The sequence below is a fragment of the Phyllostomus discolor genome, chromosome X, assembly GCF_004126475.2.
Source record: "Phyllostomus discolor isolate MPI-MPIP mPhyDis1 chromosome X, mPhyDis1.pri.v3, whole genome shotgun sequence".
NCBI lineage: Eukaryota > Metazoa > Chordata > Mammalia > Chiroptera > Phyllostomidae > Phyllostomus > Phyllostomus discolor.
The window spans coordinates 20,646,185-20,665,024 of record NC_050198.1 but is presented as its reverse complement, the minus strand read 5'-3'; the positions used below and the strand labels follow the sequence as shown (position 1 = coordinate 20,665,024).

At 37.1% G+C, this 18,840-nt stretch overlaps 1 pseudogene; it reads left to right on the top strand.

The window, feature by feature from the left end:
* Positions 1-18,407, top strand: part of LOC114505660 — a 51,783-nt pseudogene extending 33,376 nt beyond the window's left edge.
* The last annotated feature ends 433 nt before the right edge of the window (positions 18,408-18,840 follow it).

Below are 18,840 nucleotides of genomic sequence, written 5' to 3'. Positions count from 1 at the left end.
CAAAAAAAAAAAAAACACACCCCACTTTCATGGAATAAAATTAAATGCAATGTACCAATCATACACTACTTGTGGACCTTGAAATAGCAATAAATAATTTGGAGGATAATTTTGAAACACATAAAAGTTGATTATTTTACTAAAGTAATTGAATTATCCATGTGCACATATATGTACATACATATATGTGTGTCTTTTCACAAATAATTTTTCACAAATAAGTGATAAAAAGCATCTGTCAGCATTTTTCATTTAAATTATTTCTTGTTCTCCAATTAAGTGCTATGTGATTCCCTCAAAATTTAAGTAGAATTAATTTTTATTAAAGGTATTGAAAAATTCAATCCTCGTGATATAATAATTTTCATTTGCTTCTAATTTTTGCTCCTGGCAAATAAAGTGGAAAAAAGGGGGATCAAAAATGAATTTAGGAATTATTTAATTAAGTATTTAATAAGGCTAGTTTCAGGCAAGGAATCATTTAAATTTTAACAAGGGCCAGGTGTACATTACATCTTCCCTTAAGAAATAAAGAAGAGAGACCATTTTGGCTGTAAATCAGAAGTGGTAATAGAATGTAAGTTAGAACAAGGAGATATTTTGACATTTGTCAAATCAACATCACAGAAGTTTCAAAACAACTTGGATAATAAGGTGGTGAAATGAGAGACATTCACAAAAACATATCTTCAAAATTGGCATTACAGCTTGGTTCATAGCAGGTTCAGAGGGCCTAGACCCCAGAAAATATGTTTAATTGTCTCTGTGCCTAAGTAAGTGGACAAATTGAATACTTTAAGAGAACAGAGACAACATTTAGGGAAATAAATGGTATCTGATGAGGAAAAACAGAAATCAAGGGTATACACAAGTTTACTATTTAACTTCAACAGACACAATTTATTATAAATAATTTTAAATTCTAAAGACAATGGAAAATGGTTATCTACAATAGTTACAGAAGATATAAGAACCATGGATTCAGGTAATAAATAGACATTTAAAGACCTACAGTAAAATATTCAATTCTTATAAAAAAGGAGGCATAAAAATGTAAAACACTGGGCAATGGTTAATTCCCAGTCAACCTAGCTTATTTTATAAAACTGGTATTGGACTTTGCCTCCAAGAAAATTTCCAGTGGTCACAGAAATCAACAACTTAAGCAAAGGAATATGCCAGGATAAGAAACGTGATCAACCATTGCCCTAGAAACCTGGCCTAGGGTTTAAGACAGAAAATTAAAATGATATATTTGAATTTAGACATTATTCTGGTATAGTACTCATATATTTATTAGAGACAATCAGTGTCAGTTAAGTGAATGCTACAGCTTTATCATGGAAGTAAAAATGCTAATGATCTCCACAGTGTTTTCAGCACAAATGAGAGCCAGTCTATATATACATACCATTGAAAAAGGCGGGGGGAAAGGAGAAAGATTTTCAGGAACTATTATAAAGGACACATGAACAAAACCAAGGGGGGCGGGTGGAAGCAAGCAAGGGATGGAGATGGGGATGGCTGGGGTGGTGGAATTGTTGTGAGCAGTAAATGCAGACAACTGTAATTGAAAAACAATAAAATATTTTTTTAAAAAAGAAAAAGGGGCCCTGGCTGGTGTAGCTCAGTGGATTGAGCACGGGCTGCGAACCAAAGCATCGCAGGTTCGATTCCCAGTCAGGGCACATGCCTGGGTTGCAGGCCACGGCCCCCAGCAACTGCACATTGATGTTTCTCTCTCTCTCTCTTTCTCCCTCCCTTCCTTCTCTAAAAAATAAATAAATAAAATCTTAAAAAAAAGAAAAAGGTACCAGAAAACAATTCCTACCCTTACCACATGATTGAAGGGTTCAAAACAGGCCTCCCCAAGATATACTACTTTGGCACATGAGTTATTTTGAAATAAAAGCAACTGACACCCTGCAGGTTCATGGAAGCTTTTACCTCTTAATAATTTAAACTATTGGCCTTGCCTGTAATGATTTACCACCAGATCAGCTGAAAGAACCTTAAGACTAGAGGGAAGCTTCTTCCTTCTTCCTCTCACATAGAGAACCTTCACCATATGAGGTTCTCTATGTTTTTAAATTTTATTTTTCTATATTAAAAATTATGTTATTGTTGTTCAAATACAGTTATCTGCATTTACCACCCACCACTCCCCCCTCCTCAGCCATCTCCACCTCCCTCCCCTGCTTCTACCCCCCTTGGTTTTGTCCATGTGTCCTTTGTAGTTGTTCCTGAAAATCCTATTCTAGTTTATTTTTTTAAATAATGCGAGTTTTGATCCACCCACAGGTTGACACTGGCATATTTTAAAATCCTGGCCTAAAGAGAAACAAAATACAGGAATATAGGATTGATTTGGGTCGTATCATCATTTGTAAGCCTTGAACACGAAGTAAAACAAAACCACTTTAAACCTACTATTTTCTCTGTGAACTATAACTTAAGTAGCACAAGCATGCCCTCATGTTATAAAGGTATTGTAACATTCTAGGGTTGACTGAATCTTAATAGGAAATGGGAGTAGCGGCCATGGAGCACTTATGACACAGATCCTTCTTAGATTCATGCCACATCCCTGGCAAATATCACTAACCGATCACTTCACCCTTATCAGTAATTCTGGACACCACTTCAACGTCTTTCACAGTACAGCCCTTCACACAGCCAATGTTAACTGATTAGAGCTGCCAGCATTGCAATCTCTTGGAAATCCCTGAGATATAATTCTCTGGACTCTCTAAATAAGCAAGAGACTCACTAGAAAATAATTTTTCACTGTAGTACAAAGCTTCCAGTCAGAGTGATGTGAGGAAGATGGTGAAATAAGAAGCCCCAAACTTTCCTTTACTCACAGAAACAAAAACTTAACAAGAGTACTAAATGCCTTTATGAACAGGCCAGAAACCAGTTAAGACAATCCTGCCCTCAGGTGGGACATAGTCAAGAAGAACCATATTGAGTCCAGTAGAAAAAAATTATGGCAGTTACTCTCCACAGGCACTCTCCACAGAACAGTGCTACATGATTGGGGTTAAAAATCCCAATGCCCACCTTCTCACTGAGGAGGGAAATAAAGAGTGAAACATGTATCCAGCATTTTGACTTTTCAGGGGAATTCCTAGAAGACTACATTCAGTCTTGCCTGAATGTAAATGATGACAAGGACATGAAATGAGTGGGGGGCCTCTGAAAAAGGAGATCACCATAGCTTAGACTATTGATAGAGAGTCTGCAGTACCACAGCTAGGCACTAGCCCAAATACTCTTGGAAAAGTAGAAGATAGTTGAAGCGCTCACACTTTCTGTTTTCAAAACATATCATGAAATAACTGTAATCAAGATGGTGTGCTAGTGGCATAAAGACATAGAGAACAGTGGAACAGAATAAAAACAACAGATACAAACACTTCTATATATGATTAGATGACCTTCAACAAGCCTGCCAATGTAATCCAAAAAGACACTGGCATTTGAGCTGTCTGTCACTACCAAACCCAATAAGCAATGACAGTGATTGAATCCTTATAGGCACTTTATTCAGATGGCCGGTGATCTGAGAAGATGGTGGGTTCACAGCCTAACAGACCATCTTGCCTTCTCTTTCCAGGCCAGACTTTTTCTAACAGGGAATAAACCAGGTGCAGTGAGGGTTTTGAAATTCAGGGAGGATTAGGTGAGCGAAGCTGCAACATTCCTGTCCCAGGGAGTTAGCAATTACCAGGGGCAGGTGGTCACCTGTATCTCCCTGGAACACAAAGGTCCAGGTGCCTCCAGGTGTCCCCAGGCAGTAACCTTTAGCAGTATCCCAGGAGGTCAGCTGTTTTCCCAGGAGCCAGGACAGACCTTATATTTAACTTCTGAAACAAAAGCTTTAACATCCACATTCCTAACTAGACTAGTAACTTTTGACCTTAAGCTAAACATTTCCAAGTCTTGAGTCCCCCATCAAGGTGGCATATCCTTATGGAGCCCCCCATAAGTAATACATTTTTCCATTTTATCCTGTTAATGTGCATTGTGTCAGTTTGATTATTAGAAAAGCTAAAAGAACTTAGAAAGGAGAAGGGAAATGATTTTTCCTCCCCCACAGATCAGACAAATCTACCTCAAACTTGGGTTCTACCTCTTACTTATTTTATCATAAGCAAATTGTTTTTCTTTTGAGCCTTCGTTTCCTTCTCTGTTAAATGAGGAGGAAAGCAAATCACTGGCATAGGTATCTTGAAGAAAGGTTGAGTATTTTACAAGAGGTTTTTTTTAAATGATTCTGCTATTTGGCTCTGACCCACAATAGGCACGCCATTACAGAGAAGAAATATTGAGCCGTTTTATGGTTACTCTATTTGTGCAGAACAGGGATGTCCTTGCCTTATAGGCAGAAACAATGATTTGCTTTCTGTAGGCTACCAAATAATTCTTTGAATTCTGTGCTGTGAAATAGTTTTAAGTCAAGCTGCTACTGAAGAAGACATTTTGACAAGTTCATCTAATTGGAACCTCTTGTACTATGAGAAGCAATTAAAGTTGCTCCATTGTTTTTGATGTCTCGTTTCCATACAGAAGGATTTATGGTACTCCTGTCTTTGAAGGCCAGTGCTTGGTGCTTGCTCTTCACAACAGCTTAGTAGTGGTTTACATAATCAAGACTCAATGAACTAGCTGTAGCTGAGTAACACAATACACATCGTCTGTAAAAACATAGTCGCCATGTAAGTTTGTTTATAAAATATCTGCACATCCAATTTCTGCCATTGGCTCAACTTTCATTCTTTTTTAAAAGACATTGTGCTTTAGGCCTAAGGGGTCACACTGGGGACAGATGATTCGACCTTTGTGACTACAGCTGATTGGACCAAGAGTGCACACCTGGCAACCCCTCTGGGGAGTTGGGGATAAGGACGTTTTAAGCTGTATGTGCCGAGAGCAGACCCACAATAATGCATTAAGACTAGATGTGGCACTACAGAAGTTTAAAGCTCTACACAAATCAAAGTTCTGGGGTAGCAAATCCTAAGTATTTTCAGAAGAAGTCAGTGTTCAGAAAGTGTAACTGGAAAAGACACTGGCATTTGGGCTGCCTGTCACTACCAGACCCAATAAGCAATGACAGTGACTGAATAGGTACTTTATTCAGATGGCCGGTGATCTGAGAAGATGGTGGGTTCATACCCTAAGAGACCATCTTGCCTTCTCTTTCCAGGCCAGACTTTCTAACAGGGAATAAACCAGGTGCAGTGAGGGCTTTGAAATTCAGGAAGGATTAGGTGAGTGATGCTGCAACATTCCTGTTCCAGGCAGTTAGCTGTTCCCAGGGGCACGTGGTCACCTGTATCTCCCTGGACACAAAGGTCCAGGTGCCTCCAGGTGTCCCCAGGCAGTAACCCTTAGCAGTATCCCAGAAGGTCAGCTGTTTTCCCAGGAGCCAGGACAGACCTTATCTGTAGTTTCTGAAATAAAAGCTTAAACGTCCACATTCCTTGCTAGACTAGTAACTTTTGACCTTAATCTAAAATTTTCCAAGTCTTGAGTCCCCTATCAGCAAGACTACTCAATGGGGAATGGCAAATGGTGTTGGGAAAACTGCATATCCACATGCAAAGGAATGAAGATAGACCCTAATCTTACACCATATACAAAAATTAACTCAAACTACATTAACGACCTAAAGACATAAACCACCAAACTGTTAAAGTTGTAGAAGAAAACACAGGAAAAAAGCTTCATGACATTGGGCTTGGCCAGGACTTCTTGGAATGACACCAAAAGGATAGGCAACAAAAGTTAAAATAGATAAATGAGACTATATCCAACTTAGAAACTTCTGTGTATCACAGGAAAGAATCAACAAAACGAAAAGGCACCCTATTGAATGGGAGAAAATATCTGTAAATTATATATCTATTGATAAGGGATTAATAACCAGAGTTTATAAGTAATTGACAACTCCACAACAAAAAATCAAATAACTCAATCAAAAAATAAACAAATGACTTTAATATATATTTCTCCAAATATTCTATACAAATGGCCAAAGAGCATATGAAAAGATATGTAACATAACTAATTATATGAGAATTGCAGAATGAAACAGTTACTGAACACAAACAAGGGGGGCGGGCTGGGACAATATACTATTACTGAAAGAAGCCCCCATGTCCGTTATGTCCGCCGCCCTAGGAAAGACATCTCTCAATGCCAGAGATTTGTGAAAAGGAAAGGAAATGTTTATTTAATGCTATACCAACTTAAAGTAGTGACCTAATGTCTTCATCAAAAAATCCCAAAGTCCCTTAAAACACCCACAAACAGACAGTCCTTCCTTCCTTCCTCCTTTGCCCAGTCCAGAGTACCGTATCTCATGAAAGGAAATAGAAGTCCATGGCTCAGGCAGTCCTCTGGTTATTCCCAGTTAGTACTCCATCTCGACTGGGAGACCTCCCTGGGTTCCCGGCACCCTCAGCTGAGTCGCCATGTACTCTGCTAAAACCAGGTGGTGGTTCCCCCTTCTAAAGCTGCAGGGGTCCCCACTCTGACAAAGGCACGTGGTCCTCTCTCCCAGGGCTACAGGAGTCCCCACTCAGCCAAAACCGTGTGCTTATCCCTCTGTGCAATGGCTGCAAGGCTGGGGGGGTGGGTCACCACTCTGCCAAAGCCAAGTGGTAGTTCTCTGCTAAGGCCATATGGTGATTCTCTCTCGCAGGGCTGCAGGAGTCCTCACTCTGCTAAAGCTGCATAGTTCTCTCTCCCCAGTAGCTGTGATCCTCTCTGCACTGCCACAGTTGCATGGTTCTCCCTCGCAGGGCTGCAAGAGTCTCCACTCTGTCAAAGCCAGGTGGTTCTCCCTCAATGGCTGCCATGTCTGGGTTTAAATCCCCATGCCAATCTTCCTCTGCAGCCCCATTTCTGACTCCTCCTACACTCAGCCACATTTGCCCTCAATCTGTGTCTTTTCCAGCTTTTCTGGTCTCCATCATGGGTCTGGGCAGGTGTGACCCCATGTCATGGAGCCAATCTTCCCCAAGCTCCCACGCAGGGGCTGTAACTCAGGGGACCTGCCCCCAGTCACATCTTGGGGGGAGGTCCCTTTTCCCCCCAGTCTAGAGCATGGCCATAGCTATTTAGCATATCTAAGTGACCAGCCAAAGGCTGTAGGTATGTTAAATGACCATGCCATGGATTAGCTGCAAAGCTGCCCTGCATGTTCTTGCTCTGTGTGCCCCTTCCCCCAACTCACACCTGTGGGGAAAGGGGTGGAGATATCTTAAAATCTCCTGGACACCTTGAGTTCTGGACCTCATTTCAAATGCCCATTTGGGGTCTCCCCTCTTGGCTGCACCCTGTAACAAAACCACAATGAAGTATTGAAACGGACCCTGGCTTATTGGGTCCACAGCGTTATGGATGAGACTGGCTGAGATGAGACAAAGTCACATGGACTACTGAGTCCTGTGGAGGAAAAGGGATGGCACAGTCACTCTCTCAAGGGGAGAACACCCCGTCCCTTGACTTGACAAACTTTTATTGCTTTTCTGGGCACATCACATGATGGTCCTCATTTACTATGCACAGGTTCAATTTAGGTGGTTACCTTTTACAGAAAACAAAGGAAGTAATGTTGCTAATTATTTGAAAGAGAAGGATATTGCAGATCAAGGGGAAAAGTGGTTGAACCACTGGGTTCAACCCTTCATTCTGGGGAGGTTTAGCACAGACTTTAGGAAGTTACAATAAGCACTTGCTGCCTCAATTCAGGGTGAGGGAGTTTTAGCAAAAAGCAAGTGTCAAGTGGCCTAGGTGTAATGCAGGCCTGATTCCCCACAGGAGAACCTATCTGTGGGTGTGGGTCCTGTGCATCGGACCTCGCTTTCACTGGCCTTTCTGAGTGGGAGCTAGGCCCACACTATGCAGAACGGTCTCCTATAAGATATCACTTAACATCCAATAAGATGGCCTCTATTAATAGACAATAATAGGTATTGGCAGGATGTAGAGAAATAGGAACCCTTGTGTATATTTCCAGGGAATGTAAAATGGTATAGTCATTATGGAAAAAATTAAGAAGTGTCCTCAAAAAATTAAAACTAGAATACCATATGATCCAGCAATTCCACCTCTCCTATATATTTAAACAAATGTGAAGCAGATATTTGCATACTGAGATTCACTGCAGTATTATTCAAAATTGCCAGGACATGGCAGCCAAATGTGCATCAAGGGATGAATGGATAAAGATTGTGTGGTATAGAACAGAATATTATGCAGCTTTTAGTAAAGATGAAGATCCTGTTACTTGCTTTCATGAGGATGTTATGATAACTGAAATAAGGCAGTCACAAATGGACATATACTTATATGAGGTATCTAAAGTAGTCAGTCATAGAACTAGAAAATAGAATGGTGGTTGCCAAGGGCTGGTGGGGGTGAGGGAAAGAGAAGAAAAATTGGTGTTTAATGGGCAAAGAGTTTCAGTTTTATAAGATGAAAAATTCTAGAGATCTGTTGCATAACAATGTTAATAATACTCAACACTACTGAATGGTACCCTTGAAAATGGTGAACATGAGTGTTATGAATTTGTGAAGCTAACACTTATGTGTACAGCACAGGATGCCTAATGGTGAGCCATAGTTCTGAAACAGACAACATGGGCAGATCAAGGCAGAGGTGGGGGAGAGAGAGAGAGAGAGCACACACCTGGTCAGCATGCCTTTGATAGAGTTCAGGGATAGTGTGCTTTGAGGTTTCTAGATTGTGGCTGAACTGGGCAAGTCAAACAAAAAGAGTGGGCTTTGCTAAGCTCCACAGGGGATTTAGCCAAAGGGATCATAACAGGAAGGCCCTGGGAGGCAGGAGAGACTGTTGAGCACAAGGAATTTAGGGGAAGTTAGATCAGAGATTTATACTTAACTTTTGCCCCTGCTCGAGCATGAGGAGCCAGTGTTAGTTTAGGGTCCCTGCAGACTGTACGACCAAACGAAGACAATGCTGAAGCAGCAATACCATAGAGGACGTTAGCCAGGCTCTCAACAATAGTAAATACAATGTTATGTGTTTTTTACCACAGTAAAAATAAAGCTTTGAACTTTTAATTAGCCATAACAGGTCTCTCTAAGGTTAAAAATATCAAACTTAACTCTAAAATTAATTTCTAAATATAGTAATAGTTTGAAAACTATTTCCTTCCAAGTTTAATTACAGAAAAGTATCTAAATCACACTTTAAACTATGTTATTACATAAATAACTTTTAAAATAAGTATCCATATGACAAAATATTACCACTTCAAAGCTAATTTAGGAAATACTATTTTTCTAACTAACAAAAATTTTAATACTAAACAAGTGGATCCATTTTAAAGTATATATAATGCTCAATAAGTAAATGAGAACATTTTGTTATTCATCATTTTATGAGGTAGCCAAAAATATATAAGTTCATTCTTAAAACATCTCCCTAATGATAATTATATAATTCCAAAAATGCATAAAGATCTTGAGCAAACAACATGCAAAATAAAATGTACCAAAAATCCATATGCAAAAACAGTTTATCTTGTCATCTATGGTATCCTGCCCCCATTTTATTTTGTGATGACTCTTACATAGGAAGGTCAACAAGTACAACACTCTTTGAATTTCTATGAATACTTTATATTACTATTTTTCAATATTTGGCTAGTATCTGGCTGACCAATGGCATATTCCTTCCCTTTGATGGGTGAGATTTTATTGTTAATTTATGATTATAAATGTTTGACCAATTTTTTAAAAGTCAGGTATGATAATAATGACTGTATAGGATGACTCTGGAAAGTGTCTCTTCATCTTCACATGGAGTCTTTCAGGTTCAGTGACAGAGAACATGCCTTTATAAGGTGTCCAACATTTTCTCTTGCTTTTACTTAAAGAATAGCTTAACCAGTATAACACACTGTCTTACCATTCTCTGTAAAAGAACATCTGCCTATTGAGAAAAAAATGTTTCCATTTTTCACAATCTTTTGTAAAATTACAATACCATGTATATTTAATCTTGTGAAATCTAAGTAGATTTTAAAATAGGTAGATCTGAAAGATACTGAAATTTAGAAAATTAAAAATGTGAAGTAATCAGGAAAAATTAGGATACTATTTAAAAATGTGAAGAATCCAATTAATAAATGGGCAAAGGACCTGAACAGGCATCTCTCCTAAGGTATACAAATTGTGAACAGATATATGAAAAGATGTTCAACCTCACTAGCTATTGAAGAAATGCAAATGAAACCTACCATGAGATAATACCTCTCACCTGTTAGAATGTATATTATCAATAAGACAGGTAATAACAAGTGTTGGAGAGGTTATGGAGAAAAAGGACCCCTCATTCACTGCTGGTGGGATGTGGACTGGTACAGCCACTATGGAAAAATGGTATAGAGGCTCCTCAAAAAATTAAGAATAGAGTTACCACATGACCCAGCATTCCCTCTCCTGGATATCTACCTGAGAAACTTGGGAACATGTATTTGCAAAGACATATGCACCCCTGTGTTCATTGTAGCATTATTCATGGTGGCCAAGACATGGACACAACCAAAGTGTCCTTCTATAGATAATTGGATAAAGAAGATGTGGTATATGTACAATGGAATACTACTCAGCCACAAGAAAAGATGAAAAATACTGTCATTTGCAACACCTTGAGAATATTATGCTAAGTGAAATAAGTCAGTTGGAGAAAGCTAAGCACCATATGATTTCACTCATGTGTGGGATATAAAACTGAAACTAATGGACACAGACAGCAATATGGTGGTAGCCAGAGGGAAGGGGGTGGAAGGTGGGAGGTAGAGGGTGTCTAATATATGGTGATAGAAAATTGTTTGACTGTGGGTGATGGGCACACAATGCAATATACCGATCTACTATCATAGAAAACTACTTGACATTTCTATGATCTTATTAACCAATGCCACTCCAATACATTTAATAAAATTTTTCATTTTTATTTTTTTAAATTGTAAAAAACCATGAACAAATGGATCTATTGAATTGCAAGTTTTAGAACTTTTCAGAGGAAATTTATGGACTACCTGAATATAAGATCAGGCTGGTGAACTTCAAAGGACAGGGAATAGTGGGAACAACTTTGGAGATACAGGTAAAGGCTTATAGAATAATGACTATTTTAACCACATGTGAAAGAGACAAATTAAAGATATACTGATTTTCCTTTATTCATTCTGCTATGAAAATTCTGATCAAAGAGCATATTGTAAGGATGAAAAAAACTATATTTCATAATACTCTTATTTTTAAAAGGAGAATCTTCCTTTGAAAATTTCTGCTTGCTTAATATTGACTTCAACTAATTAAACTGGGAAAAGGGATTTTTTCCCCAAAAAGGAGCCCAATCATTTTTGCACTAAAAATATTACATCTATTATTATTATTAAATTAAACAAAGCTACAATGAAATCCTATTAACCACTGATAATTTAACAATAACTTTAAAGGCCACTGGAAAAGTCATTCCTAATTAAAAATTCCAGGTTTAAAAAATACAGCATAAGACCCAATGAAAACTTAAAGTAACTTTTGAAATGCTTTGATTTAAAAAAAAGAATGTCTCAATATTATATAACTTATACTTCTATGAAGATTTTTTCTTTTAAAACATTCATTTTCCTTAAAAATTCTAGTGTATATTCAGATAAATTTATGTTATCTCTAAAATAGCCTATAAATATTTGATAGAAAATAAAGAAATCGAATGTGGTTTTATACTATTTTTTTCTTCTAATAAAACAAACAGAACAGTGCCCATATTCAGAAAGCCTGAATAACAGGAGTTGCACAGTATATGTAAACCACAGTTTCTTGATTTGAACATAATACCTATCTTTTAGGGATATTAAATTGTACAGATTATTACAAAATATTAAATTTAATTATTCTCCCTCCAAATAGTTGATAAGAATTGTACTCACTTTTACTGGCATTATAACTAAACTCTCAAAGAACCATTATTCCCACTCTACATTATTATCCAGCAACTATCATAGCCCTCAAGAAAAGTAGTTAAAAGTTAAAGTTGGGGCAACAGGGGGAAAATTACTTTGATTTTTACATGTGAGCATTGGTAGAAATGTAGGAATCATTCTTTTTTAATTGTAGATAAAAATCATCAATACCAAAGATGTGCAAATACTGTAGTTATATGCTCTGTTAAAACAAGACAAGAGGCCTAAAATGGAGTCACTTATGCTAAGCCTCACATTTCTAAACTGAGGATTACATTTCTGTACTTCCAGAGATGGAATCTTATACCAGTCAATCATGAACCAACTCATTAGCCCTGGTTAAGTAATCTGCCTGATAGACCTCTGCCATCCCCTAAATGAAAGAAAGTGACTGTGCAATAACCAACCCGATTTTTTGTGTGATATATGAGGTCTGTCCAGAAGGTATCCAGCCTTCAATATGAAAAAGGTATCCAGCCATGCAATATGAAAAACAGAGACAATTTACTGAAAAAGATACAAGAGAGAAACATCCCACATAGGACAGTGACGCCTCAGTCCCCTTCAAAGTAGGCACCTTGGTACCTCACACAGTTCTCCCAATTGCCATCAGCTGCCCCTTCATATTTTCCTGAATCTCATTGATGGTCTGAAGTCTCTTTCCTGAACCTGGAGTCAGAACAGCTTTTACACAGCTATGATCCTAACATATATTAATGATGTGATCTTGATCAATTTAGTTGACCAATCTGACTAATGTTGATATATTAAGCTTGGTTACTGTCTTTACCATTGAGTATATTGGCCCACTTCCACTCAGAAATAAGTGAGCTTTCCATGCAGGTAGCAATGTTACCTGGGGATCTCAATTTTTATAATGGAATGTCAACCTTACATCTGATGTAAAATCCTTTAATAATAAGACAAGAGCCCATATTCAGAAGTACAATCTGAAATTCTCTGTTATTCAGCTCCCATAAAAAATTTATAGAGATGTGAAACTTAGAAAACTTTATCTAAGTCTTTAGTTTTCAACTACATATGTTTTATGAAAAAGAGGGATTATTATCATTCACTGATAATAGCATGCATTAAGATTGTTGATGATAATATCTATTGTTAGAGTTCTGAAACCTAAAATAATGTTGTTACCAGGGAAGTTTTTTTTAAACAAAATCCACAGTCTGTAAGTCTATTTTAGTTACATCTACTACCCAAGGTTTTTGCTAACATGCCAAACTGTACCAAGGTAGGAAAGATTAATAGGGGAACCAGAATATTGTTTTCTTTCTAGCAATGATAAACTTTCCATTAATAATAAAGAACTTGGTGACCTATTATTTCTAATGACTATATAATTGATTATGCTTCTGTTTTCTTCTTTGACTGTTAAAAAATCTCAAGAAAATTTGAAATGTATAACAACAAAGTTTACCCTAATGTCTGATGTATGTTCCATTAACTATTCCTGCAAAACAAATCACCTCAAAACTTAGTAGTTTAAACATTATTTTTCAATATTTTATGGGTTAATTTAGGTTAGCTCATGCAGTTGCAGGCAGAAGGAAGCTGGGCTGGAGCAACCTAAATGCTCAACTGGGCTGAATATCAAAGATGGCTTCTTACTGACATATCTGGCAGCTTAGCTGACATGGCCAGCCCAACTTTGGGCAGGAAAAGTTTGTCTGTTGGTAGGTCTGTCAGACTGTCTGTCTGTCTCTTTCTCTTCCCCTACACTTGCCCCACCCACCATGGCCCCTGCAGCCTCTCCACATGGCTTCTTTACAACATGGTGGTCATAGGGTTGCAGAGTTTCTTACATGTGTTCTGGTTTCACATAGAGCAATAGCCCAAGGAGAAAACTGGGGTTTAGAACTAAGATTTTTTTCTGACTCAGCCTCACAACTAAGGTGGCATCACTTCTACTGCATTTTATTGGTGCAAAGCAATTCACTGATTCAGAGCTGATTTAAGGAAAGGGGACTACAAAAGCACTTGAATACCAAGAGGTATGATTTATTGAGGACCATCTTTAGAGACTACTTACCACAGTATAATTAGTTTTTCCTTTTTCTTGTAGTAGGCTTGCTTTTATTTTACTACTTTCTTATATGTTTTTATGTTTTTGAGTTTAATGGAGAAGTCAAATAATAAAGATAAATTAATGTTTGTACAAATGGAATATTAATACTTTATAATACAGGCTATGTTATGAGAATTGCTTGAGTTAATAAATTTATGAATAATTTGTAAATAAGATCATACTATAGTAATGGTAAGTTTAAAATTAGTTTGTCATGGATATTCTTGTTTTTGTTAAAATTCTAAGGATTTTTGCTTCAGACCAATGTTCTTAATGTCAGTCAAGGGATCTATGAGTACAAGATGAGACAAGAGAGAGGAACTTGGTGAAATGAACAGGGGTAAAGGGAATTATGTCCCAGTAAAATTTCTGGAAACTCTTTACATTGTTCTATTAAAATATAATTATCTGAACCAGTTATTAACATTTTATATTTCTGTTTCTATCTCTGTTTCATAGAAGTGCCTCTTAATTAATACAACAGTACCTTAACATGTACTTCATTTCCATACTTAAAATTTGATGAAGAGTGCAAGTGAACTGAATAATCTCCAAAATTTCTTTTATGACTGATTCTAACAGTCTTCCCCCAAATTCCATTCTGCATTCCCACTACTGCCCAATGAATGCATCAAGTGTCACTAAAAAGTTCTTACTGATATCTCTTCCTATATATTTCTCTTTCCCCTTCTAGCATCTAATTTTTGAAACAGTGTGTAGTAAGGATTTTACCTTTGTGTCATTTTGATCTTTGCCCTTAAAATTATTCCAGTTTTCCTAGTGCCAGAAACCTTTCCTTTAACCAAAGAGCCTGTTATTCTGCTTGATTTAGGACTATCCAGCTCTTGGCTGCATTTGGCAATCCTGCAGACTAACTCCCACAGAAACTATATTCTCTTTGGCCTCTAAATCACTAAATATGCCACTTAATCTACCCAGAATGTCATCCACACTTTGCAGTGTCAAAGTCATCTGCCTCACTCATTAAAAACCTTCTCAAAACCAGTAATTCTAATTATACAATGAAACCTCTTCATTTAGCCTTTTTACCAGTTTAACACTTAAGCACTTAATGAGAACATCTATAATCGGCTCTGTAAATGTTTCGACATATGCATAATTTTCTTTAGTTCTTCCATTAAATCAAACAGCTGACCAGGAAACTTGTCTTTTATTGCCCTTGACACTCTTCAGTGCCTCCAGCAAAGGAGTAATCATTTAGTACACAGCCAACAAAATTGTTGACTATGAAAATCAAAACTAGATCCTGGTAAACTATTGCTCTCTGTGCTCCAGTGTTTTGCAGTTTACAGAGAGGAATATTGTGAAAGTAATTTACCATTAGAAAAGTGTTTTTGAAATCCTTGAACTGAGAATACTTTTCAAAAATTGCATGAAATCCTGCTGCAATTGCAATGATTTCTGGATGCCACTCTGCTACAAATCTGCCACCTATGTACAAAAGATGATGCCACTTGAAGAAAATTGGTTAATGAAATGATGTACAAGACCAAAGTGCCACCTACTCTACCCTACATCAAACAGTGAACTTTGCTTTAATCTCTTGATACTAGAAAAAATAATTTTAAGGATATTTCAACTAAGGACAATTTCTTTAAAAGAAAGGATTTTCTATCAAGACATTCCAGTCTGGAATACCCATTTTCTTTTTTGTAGTTTATCTGATAGAATTAGAAATGTTCTGCTAGATAAACTATTGACTAGAAAGCAATTTAAATAAGTGCTTATTTAACACCATAAAAAGTCTATAAATTTTTTTGAACTACTAGCTAGAAAAACATTCTAACTAATCTAATGACAATGACATAATTAAAAGAGAACATTCTAATATTAAATGCTCATAACTGAAATTTGAACAAAGGATATAATCAATACATTACATTACAATAAACCTTTGAATTTTCAAAGATTTTTGGAATAAGACTTTAGAAAATTAGTATGGTGGCTTGAGAATAAAATTAAAGTTGGACAATTTTTAGAAAAACTACTGATTTCCATTATTTAATGCAATTCTAATGTCTTATAATACAAATTGTTTGAATAATACCTCTGAATTGCTCTTATTATCAAGTTGCTGTTTTTCCTTTCTGGAATGATACATACCTTTCACTGTTGCCCACAGTAACCCCTTTCCTATGTTTCAGACCTCAACCTAATTGTCACTTTCTCAAAACAGTATTTTCTTAACCTTCAAATATTACTATTTTCTCCTTGATATCATTTCCCACCGCATCTTTGAATATTCTTGCAAAATATTTATCACAGTTTGTAATTGTAGATTTGTTTTGTGTTTATTTCCTTAATGACTATCTCTGCTACTAAACCTTAACTTCTATGAAGGTAAGGCATCTGTCTCTATTCTTTCACATTCTATACCTAGCAACTAGCATAATGCCCAACTGTTTGTATGTGAAAAATAAATACTTGTATGAACAAAAGAATAAAAAATGATAGTGCCTCATCATGTTATTCAATATTACCAGAACACTGATTCATTTTTCATGAAAATGTATAAACTTAGAAAGAGTTATTGGACCCCTAAGTAACTTGCCTGTGAGTGGTACCAATTAGATGGGCAGCCTGTTTTACTCTCTTTTCTCATCCTGATTTGTTTTTTAAGATTTTACTTATTTATTTTTAGAGACAGGGGAAGGAGGGGAGAGACAGGGAAAGAGAAGCTGTGGTTGCCTCTTGCATGCCCCCAGGTGGGGACCTGGCCTACAACCCAGGCATGTGTCCTGACTGGGAATTGAACCCATGACCTTTCAGTTTGCAGGCCAACACTCACCCCACTGAACCACCCAACCAGGGCCCTTCTCATCCTTTTCAAGCCTATCATGAATTAGTTTATATAATAATATTTCATCTATGGATTATTCATATAAGCCTTTAGGAGTTAGAGTTTATCATAAAAGCTTTTCCTCTGAGACTAGATCATGTAATAAGCTTAAAATTTCCCGCCTTCCTTCTAAGCACTCCTGTGAAATTGCAAATATGAATATTAAGGTCCAATGAAGCTACTGCAATACTGTCTAGGCATTGCATCTAGTGGTTTGCACAGTTGTCAGTGGCCCGTGTAGCAGTTGATATGTCAATTCCAGAGTTAAGCAATCGATGATATCCTGGAAAGCTTCAATATCACACAACCCAATTCTCTCTATCTCGTATATACCAGTCCAGTCCAACCTTTTAGTTCAGCCTGCTTATTTACTTTTTTCTTTCTCTCTTCTAATATCTGCCTCATCTAGCTGGAAGAAAAACCAAGCAGGGGAAATAAACACATTTTCTAGGTTCCTACCTTATCTTCTCACCTTTCCCATTTATTATTATAATATTCTTACTTAGAAGCCTCTGGAAATAAGACATTTGGAGATAATGGGCAGGATTTGTCATTTTTAAATGCACACACTGACACCACACATGTGGAAGACAGAAGATAGTTCTTTAAAATTACCAGGACTAGGTCAGAGGTTCTGCAGACCTCAGGGAGGCACTGTGTCGCACCTGTGCCTTGACTGCCCAGAGTCAGTTCCTGCTCATGGTCCTCTTCTTTTGGCCCTGTCTAGGCGCAGGCACTGAAAGTGGCCCACAAGTCCGTTCTGAGTCCACGGAGTGAAGAACGTGCCCAGGCAGCTTGGCCAGCACTCTGGAGCCGAGGTGCAGCAGAAGTTGGGGCTCTGGTGGACAACCAACCCTTTGAAAAGTGTGGAATCCTTCATGTCTATGCTGAGACATTCTCCTCTCCCACTGATGGGACCTGCCAAAGATAAAGTAGTCATTGGACGAATCTTTTATGTTATGGAGAAGGATATTTTTATACAGATTTTGGTGGCAAGCTTCAGTGTGTGTACAAAAAACTAGAAGTGGATGGAGAGAAATTCCAGTTAGGAACCACAGTTCAGCTGCAAGTATTAGATCTTGAACTTACATCTAGGTTTATGGGGACCACGAAAGATACAACTATACTAGAGTCTAATGCAGAGCTCTTAAGACTCCAGGAGAGTAAAAACTCCAAACCGAAAGAGAGGCATCATGAGAAATAAGTGAATCTGGCTTGGAGCATTCACTCCTTCTTTGAACAACCTGGATATTCATAAAAAATGCAAGTATAAAATTGTGAATTAATCATTGAAAGAGGAAATAATGAAAGCTATAATTATAGCTCTTATTTGTTAAAATTGTCTTTAGTTGTATCTCCCTCCCTCTCTTTTTATGCCTTTTTTCCCCTTCATTTGGGATAGTGTAAACTGTACTGAGAAATTCTGTCATTGAATAAAATGTTTTGAGCAAAATAACCCAGGATTACGATATATATATGCACACATATGAATAATATCTTCTCTCTATATATACTTTTCAATTATTTCTTTCTTAATTTTTATTTATTTATTGTTTTATTGTTGTTCAAAGGCATTTGCCTCCATTTCAGTTATTTCATTTATTAATCATTATGGGGATCTCTGTCTGAGAGAGAGGAGATATTTTTCATTATTACGTTATGTTGTGTAACTGGAATTCCTTTCACTTAATATAGTTGGCAGCCATCCACAGTATTTTTTATACTCTTGGTCATAATTGCTTATCCAAGATTAGGAAATATAATTGAAGTCACAAAACATAATTTTAATGGGCAGAGATCCCCACAATCATTAATATAAGAAATAATTGAAAAGTATTTAATATATAAAGTAATGATACTACCTATTCAAAATAAGAGTAT